At 32.3% G+C, this 8,279-nt stretch overlaps 1 long non-coding RNA gene across 1 annotated transcript; it reads left to right on the top strand.

Moving 5' to 3' along the window:
- Nucleotides 1-6,819: 6,819 nt before the first annotated feature.
- On the top strand, nucleotides 6,820-7,430 carry LOC125876762 (uncharacterized). Its single transcript, XR_007447536.1, has 3 exons — nucleotides 6,820-6,981; nucleotides 7,087-7,194; nucleotides 7,300-7,430. It is a non-coding gene; the product is annotated as an uncharacterized LOC125876762 (long non-coding RNA).
- Nucleotides 7,431-8,279: the final 849 nt, after the last annotated feature.

The following is an 8,279-nucleotide window of genomic DNA, read 5'->3' as shown; positions in this document are numbered from 1 at the left end:
GATTCCTTATGTTAATATTTTCTTATATGTGTGTCCAATTTAGTATTAAACATGTGTAGTTTCTTTCCCTATATGAATCCTGTTCTTCGTGATTATCATTTGTACTGCATATGTAGTATATTTTGCATGTTACAGTGATCTAGTTGAGCATGGATATGAAGCTTAATTGTGCTTATTAATTGTGGTATTAAGTTGATAATAAGCCCCCTCCTATCTTTGTCTAAATATAAAAATCTCTATCCTGATTTCAATATGTTCTTTATCTTAGTCATTTATTTGATGTTACTGCTCAATATTGCCATCCTATATATATAGCTTAGTGTGAGCCCATGATCATAAGTTTGAGTGGAAGAAAGGGGATTTTATGTAGTCCTAGAGCAAGTTTATAGTTTGAGTTGTATTGATTGGATTTTATAGATTTTTTCCACCTTCTAAGTGAAAGTTTCTAGTTTAAGTTGAAATAATTGGCTTAAAAATAAAATTTTTATTTTAAGTTTATTAAAGTAAAAGAAAATTTATTAACTTTTCCCTCTAATTTTTCATTAATTTTTCTAGTACGATAAAATTTTCCCTCCTATTAGTAATAAGAAACTTTTTTTTTTTAAAAAAAAAAACCTTAATCCTACTTAAAGTCTATATCGCCTCAGGCCCTCAACACATTGCTCAAGCAAAGAAATTCATGGTAGCCATCTTCATCCACAGGTAATCCTAACGTACTGGTTAAAATTTTGGATGCTCTACCATAAGCAGCCTTTGCATGTGAAAAGCAAAGAAAGAAAAACCACTGGAGTTCAGAAACTGTTCTTCTCGACTCCTCTCTTTTCGTATTATTTTTAAACATTTCATGTTTTCTTTTGGTTCTGGATATTAATTTTCACGTGTTGTGATCTTGATGGCTACCGTTAGCATCAACATGTAAAGGGTTAAGGAAGCTAACAATATCAGAAAAAGAACTACTCACTTGTCGAGCATGTGTTTAATCTTTACTGCTCATCTTACTTCTACATTAATATTATCTTTTTTTTCTTTAGTTCTCTGTCCAAATTAATAGCTATAGTTGTTTTTTGTTATATGCCAAAAATCTGTTTCTCGTTGATATCGCGGATTTAGATTCAGTGTTCTAAAACTCGACGTTGTAGAGATTTTTGGTACCATATAAGTCTACTTCCTTTATAGTTTGTATACTCTTCATGTATTCAGTTTTGAATAGGTCCTTGAATTAGCTTGGTGTCGAATTGTTTTTCTTCTCGTGTTAATTAATGGCTATAAGTTTACTAGTGTCAAGAAAAATTATCATTTTTGGCCTATTCTATTAAATTTAGAACTAGATTAACATAGAAATCATATCAATAGGAACCTAGTGTTGAAGTTCACTGAAAAACATTCATGTTTATCAAGTAGTTTCTTTTCATGTTTATAACTTAGAAATTACATTAAGGTATTCTGTTCTTTTCCATTTGTTGTTATGTGTACTAGAGACATGCTTTAAGAACGGTTATCTTTTCTCAATGGTATTCGAAGAGTAAGATATTAGGATGCCATTAAGCTAATGGTTATCTTTCCTAAGGGGTTTGCATTGCTTTCATTTTCTTCTTGAAATGCGCATTACAATATACTTTGGTAGTTGCAGTTCCAGCTGCCAAACCTCCCTTTGTCTTGAACTGCTTGTTGTTGTAAATAAACTGCAATGCCTTCCCATTCTCAATTGGGAATTCTCTACAAAAAATGGCAATATTGACATTCATATAGTTACATAGAAATACATGATCTGTCGAATTATTAAAGGGGAAATAGAAACTTGATGAACACTCCAAGAGGCAAAAATGAACACCACATGGCTATTGTCTACAGTTTAAACAGAACAATAGTTGAATCTAATTACCCTGTTATTAGTATGTTAAGCATGACAATGGTACCTACCGCAATTCCCACAAGCTTTCCCACCTATAGTTTGGCCTATGTTTTCCAAGTCGGTACCTTGTCTTCATGATGATTTTTGCTTGTACCTGAACTATTGAACTGATCTGGTTCAACATGATCAATACAAGAGTTGTGAGTAACAATATTATTTGTTTTGACGAAGAAAGAGTAATAATATTTTTACCTGTATGACTGTGAGTTTTCTGGGAATCTGCCTGATCCATTTGTTCTTAAGGTGTCTTAGGTCTCTCCTCATTGTCTGTATTATTTTTGTTATTCTTCTTTTTTTTGAGTTTGCCACTGTTCTTCCTGCTGATTTGGCTATTCTTCTTGGTAAATCTCTGTTCTGGCATATTCTATATTAGACTTCAGCAAACCTAGGAAGAATGTGAAAGCTTTAGTTTGACAGTCATATGAACAGTTTATTGTATGAACAACAAACCTATAATTGCAGGTAAGTATTGTACCCCCAACAAACCTAGGAAAAATGATACCTAGTTATGGTATGACATTAATTGTTTCATTTCAGTTTTTAAAAGCTTTGTCGTTTATATATTGAAAAAACAAGAACCAAGTAAATTCCGACATATAATGCAAGACGTCTTATTTGTTAAGTCAGCTTAGTCACTTTGCCTAGTTGACTTCTTTTATCCAGCAATTTAGATTCATCATGTACAAGTCTTGGAGAAGAACCTGTAATGATGTACCATTACCTTTGTCTTCATTGTTCCGTTAGATTCCCTTTTTGTCTCTCTTCCTCTTCTCTTTTACTACTTGATTTACTTGAGGTGAGTATATTACCTCAAGTACTGATAATTTCACATGACTAGCCTTCATAAATTATATTGATTTGTTGAAATTTAACTATTGATTTGTAGTTTGAAGATTACAAAGAAAGCAACCGTAGTGGAAGAACATTGATATCAATTTCAGGACTCTTTGTGTGGACTTTGCAGGTTAGTATGTGTTTGGTTGTTTTCTTTAATAGTATGGAGGTATTAGTCTTTAATAGTATGAGGGTATAATTCTTGTTTGCTATATGTATAGGTTATATACTTAATGGATAAAGTTGGATAAATATATTGAATAGGCTTGATCCTTTATATGAGAATGGAGCCAAAGAGTTTCTTCATTTTCCATCATTAGATAGGCCAGATGCATCTTCAATATTGGGTCCATGTCGAAAGTGTCGTAATATGAAATTTGTTCGAAAAGATTTGATTGTTGAACATATTGTGGTTGATGGATTTCTAACTAGTTACACTAGTTGGATTTATCATGGTGAGGAGCTATTTTCATCAAAATTGGTCAATTAGTTAGATAAAGGTGATGAGATACAAGACATGCTACATGAAGCATTTGGAATTCCTCCTACATCTTTTGTTGATATGAACACTAGTGCTGAAGGGTTTGATGGGTCAAATCAACATAACCTGGGTTTTGATAAGAAGATTGAATAATTCTTTCGCTTACTAAAAGAAGCTAAATGTGAGTTATATCCTGGAAGCAAGTAATCACTAATTTCGTTCCTTGTTCATCTATTACACTTAAAGTTTCTCAATGGATGGAGTAACAAATCATTTTTCATGCTATTAGAGTTGTTAAAAGATGTGCTTCCAAAAGGTGAAACATTGCCCAAGTCCTTTTATGCTTCAAAGAAGATTATTAAAGATTTAGGACTTGAATATAAAGAGATACATGCATGTCCAAATGATTGTATGATTTATTGGAATGAGACGAAAGATAGAATGTCTTGTAAGTTTTGCAAAGCTCCACGATACAAACAGTTCAAAGGTGCATCAGTTAATTCCAGTTCAGAAACATCAAAAATCCCATCAAAGGTGTTTAGGTATTTTCCATTAATACCACAACTTCGAAGACTATTTATGTCAGCTAAAACATCTGCTCAAATGAGATGGCATGCTGAAGGTTGCACTAGAGATGGGGTAATGCGACATCCTGCTGACAGTATTGCTTGGAGGAAATTTGATGAAGCACATACAGATTTTGCTCGAGATCCTCGAAATGTTAGACTTGGATTGGCTTCAGATGGCTTTAGTCCATTTAAGTCTATGTCTATCTCACATAGCACATGGCATGTTATCTTGATTCCATATAATTTGCCACCATGGTACTTCATGAAACAACCATATATGATATTATCAACTATTATTGATGGTACTCGTGCACCAGGTAATGATATTGATGTCTATCTATAATCCTTAGTTGATGAGTTAAAAGAATTGTGGGTTGGTGTTGCAACTTATGACATATCAAACAATCACATGTTTCAAATGCGTGCAACATTGCTTTGGACAATTAGTGATTTTCCAGAGTTAGGTAACTTATCAAGATATGGTGTGAAAACTAGATATGCTTATCCATGTGGTCTTACCAAAACTAAATATACAAGATTGAAAAATGGGCGAAAATATTGTTTCATGTCTCATAGACGATGGTTACCTCATGGACACAAGTTTCGAAAAGATAGAGTTGCATTCAATGGCCATGTGGATTTATATGGAGCACCTAAACGGTTGACGGGAATTGAGATTCTTAAGCAATTGAATAATGTTAAAAACAAGTTTGGTAAAGATCTATTGGCCAAATCTCGTAAAAGGAAATGGGTTGATGTTGATAAAGTGGTGCAAAATATATGGAACAAAAAGAGCATATTTTTTGACTTGGAATACTGGAAAGACAATATGATTCATCATAATCTTGATATGATGCATATTGAAAAGAATGTCTTTTGACAATATATTTTGGACATTTTTGAATGTTGATGGAAAAGGAAAAGATAATTTAAACTCCCGTTTAGATTTACAAGAGATGGGGATCTGAAAAGCTTTGCATCCTAAGAAAAAGGCTAATGGAAAATATTATCTTCCTTCTGCATGTTTCACATTGAGTAACACACAAAAAGACATCTTCTTACAAGTGTTAAACGATGTGAAAGTGCCAGACGGATATGCTTCTAATATCTCAAGTTGTGTTGATCTCAAGCAATGCACAATGCATGGGTTGAAGAGTCATGACTGCCATATTTTAATGCAACAATTCCTTCCTATTGCCTTGCAGAATCTCCTGCCAGTGAATGTACTTAAGTCATTGATTGAATTAAGTAATTTATTTAGGGGCATTTGTTCAAAAGATCTGAAGATAGGTGACTTAGAAAAACTCCAAGATCGAGTTGCAATAACTCTATGTCATTTGGAGAGAATATTTCCTCCATCTTTCTTTGATATCATGGAACATCTACTTATCCATTTAGCTGAAGAAGCAATGTTGGGAGGACCTTCACAATATCGCTCAATGTGGTTTATCGAACGGTATCATTTTGTTATTTTTTTATCATACTTGCAAGAAATTGTATTTGTATTCTAAAACTTTTCTATTTTAGGTTCTTTCTTTGTCTTAAAAACTACGTAAGCAATAGACGTTATCCAGAAGGTGCTATTGCAGAGGGAGGTTGGATAGACGAGTTAATGACGTTTTGCTCATGGTAGTTAGATGACGTGGAGACTAAGTCTAATCCACATTTAAGAAATGATGTTTTATCTAATGAAACGACAGACCAAGAGGGTCGTCGATCAAGTAGAGAGAAAGGATTTAAGCTTGATGACACTACACGTTCTCAAGCCCACATATATGTTTTATTTAATTCTACCTCCAAAACTTCATATCCTGAGTAAGTATTAAATCATAATTTATACTTAGTAGTTAATTATTAAATACTTTTGTTTCATTTTTTTATTAAATAGTTATGTGTTTTACTTCCGTAGTGAACATATAAAAGAAATCAAGAAGGAAAATCCTCGTCTATCAAGACATAATGTGGATGGAATTCATAATGAAAGATTTCAACTATGATTTAGAAATCATGTAAGTATCAACTAGCTAAAATATTTGCTCATATATTACTATATAGGTAATTATAACTTTTAGATCACATCTTTATTTTTGAATGCTAGGTCGAAAAGATGCATTTGGCTGGTGAAAAAATATCCGAGGATATTCAAACTTTAACTATTGGCCCATTAATTCAAGCAAAAAGAATGACTGGCTATATATGTGATGGAGTTAGATACTTAACATAGTCTCGTGATGTTAAGAGAAAAACTCAAAATAGTGGTATTATGTTAAAGGCTATCACTCAAAGTTATGCAAGCACAAAAGATAAAAATCCCATATTGGCAGAGGTTTCTTTTTATGGAATCCTCACAGATATAATTGAGTTATATTATTTCAAGAATCTCAAGTTTGTATTGTTTAAATGTAAATGGGTGAACAATAGCAAGGGGCTTATTGAGAAAGATAATTATGGATTTACTCTTGTGAATTTTAATCATTTACTCTATACAAGACATCAGTTATCAGATGAACCATTCATCTTTGTTTCTCAAGCTCAACAAGTGTTTTATGTCGATCATCCTATGGAAAAGGAGTGGTGAATTATTGTTAAACTTAAGCGAAGAGCTTTTTATGATTTAGGTGATGACACACCAACAATTGTGCATAAGGAAGGACACATGGAGTTGTGGCCTGAACAACAATTGGATGACACAATATTTGAAACTAAAGAAGACATTGAATGGGTTAGAGAAGGAGTACCGGGATTAGAAATTGACCCAGAAACTTTGGAAAGAAATGAAGCATATGATAAAGATGACAACATATCTTAGTTTTTGTTACTATAGTAGTATAATCAGTATTTCAGTACAATTGATTTTCGAACAATAATGACTTTGATATTTTTACTCTTCATTCAACTGTTAAACTCTCATATGTTTATATATCTTATTATTTGACATGATAGTTAGATATTATTTTATATTTTTATATAGTAGGAACTACTTTAAATTTGGTAGGATTCATAGTTGCAGAGGAAGTTCGTTGAAATGGCAAGAAAAAGACAAAGAAACTCTAGTCAAGGTGAGCTTTTATATGATTCTTCGGAGCAACAAAAACAACAAATCAGAAGTATGTCAATGCCTCAACCGCCCCAAAATTGGCCACAAAATGAAAGAGATGAATCACATGATACAAAAAATCTTTTAGGTATTAAATATCATGATATTTATTCTTCCTTTCATAGTATAATGTAGTTAGATAATTTTTATATAAATAATAAATTTGCCTCTTTTTATGTTTGATTATTTATAGATTCCGAGCAACAAAAACAATAAATTGGAAGTATGTCAATGCCTCAACCGCCCCAAAATTGGCCACAAAATGAAAGAGATGAATCACATGATACAAAAAATCTTCCAGGTATTAAATATCATGATATTTATTTTTCCTTTCATAGTATAAAGTAGTTAGATAATTTTTATATATATAAAAAATATGCCTCTTTTTATCTTAGATTATTTATAGATTCTGAGCAACAAAAACAACAAATCGGAAGTATGTCAATGCCTCAACCGCCTCAAAATTGGCCACAAAATGAAAGAGATGAATCACATGATACAACAAATCTTCTAGGTATTAAATCTCATGATATTTATTCTTCCTTTAATAGTATAATGTAGTTAGATAATTTTTATATAAATAATAAATTTGCCTCTTTTTATCTTTGATTATTTATAGATTCTAATGAGAGTGAAGAGCAATCTAAGCGAATTAGGGGTGGACCACTATGATGCACTCGGGATGGGGGATAGATGGTGGAAATTTACATATTGAATTGAATGAACATGGTCAAGTTATTAGGTCAGAAGGAACTAGATTGAGTTCAAAACTTGGTGTGCTTGCACAAAATCGCATCTTATTGCCACTAAATCATAAAGATTTGAGGCTTGTACCTAGTATGTACAAGGATAGAATATGGGCTCATATCAAGGTTCTTAGTATACACAAAACCTATATACTAAGATGTTTTTGTTTTTACATTTTATTTTATAAATGAGTTGTGTATTAAATATATGTACAGGAAAATACTGACGCAACTGATGACATGAAGCGCATACTGATGATGTCATTTGGATCTAAATGGAAAGAATCAAAGCATGAAGCAAAAACCATTGGATATGACCCATATAACACTGATATTAAGCGTTTAGCTCATTGTCCAGATAGAGTTGAAGAAGATAAGTGGCGTTCATTAGTTCATTATTGGAGCTCAAAAGAAGCAAAGGTATGTGCTAGATTTCTATTTCTGCATTTGCTCTACTAAATGAGAATTTCATAGAAGTTGTCATAAATTATTAAAGTTGGGTTTTCCCTAATTATACTTCTTATCGTAGAACAACTAGAAGTTCTTTCTGATTTGTCCCTTTCTTCTAATTGGCAAAAATAATGTTGTTGTACATGTCCAGTTTGCCAACCTGCACAAAATGTTCTTGTATAGAAATTGA

This window comes from Solanum stenotomum, chromosome 9, assembly GCF_019186545.1.
Source record: "Solanum stenotomum isolate F172 chromosome 9, ASM1918654v1, whole genome shotgun sequence".
Lineage (NCBI taxonomy): Eukaryota > Viridiplantae > Streptophyta > Magnoliopsida > Solanales > Solanaceae > Solanum > Solanum stenotomum.
The sequence above is the reverse complement of the archived record's forward strand: the minus strand, read 5'-3'. Positions and strand labels throughout refer to the sequence as shown.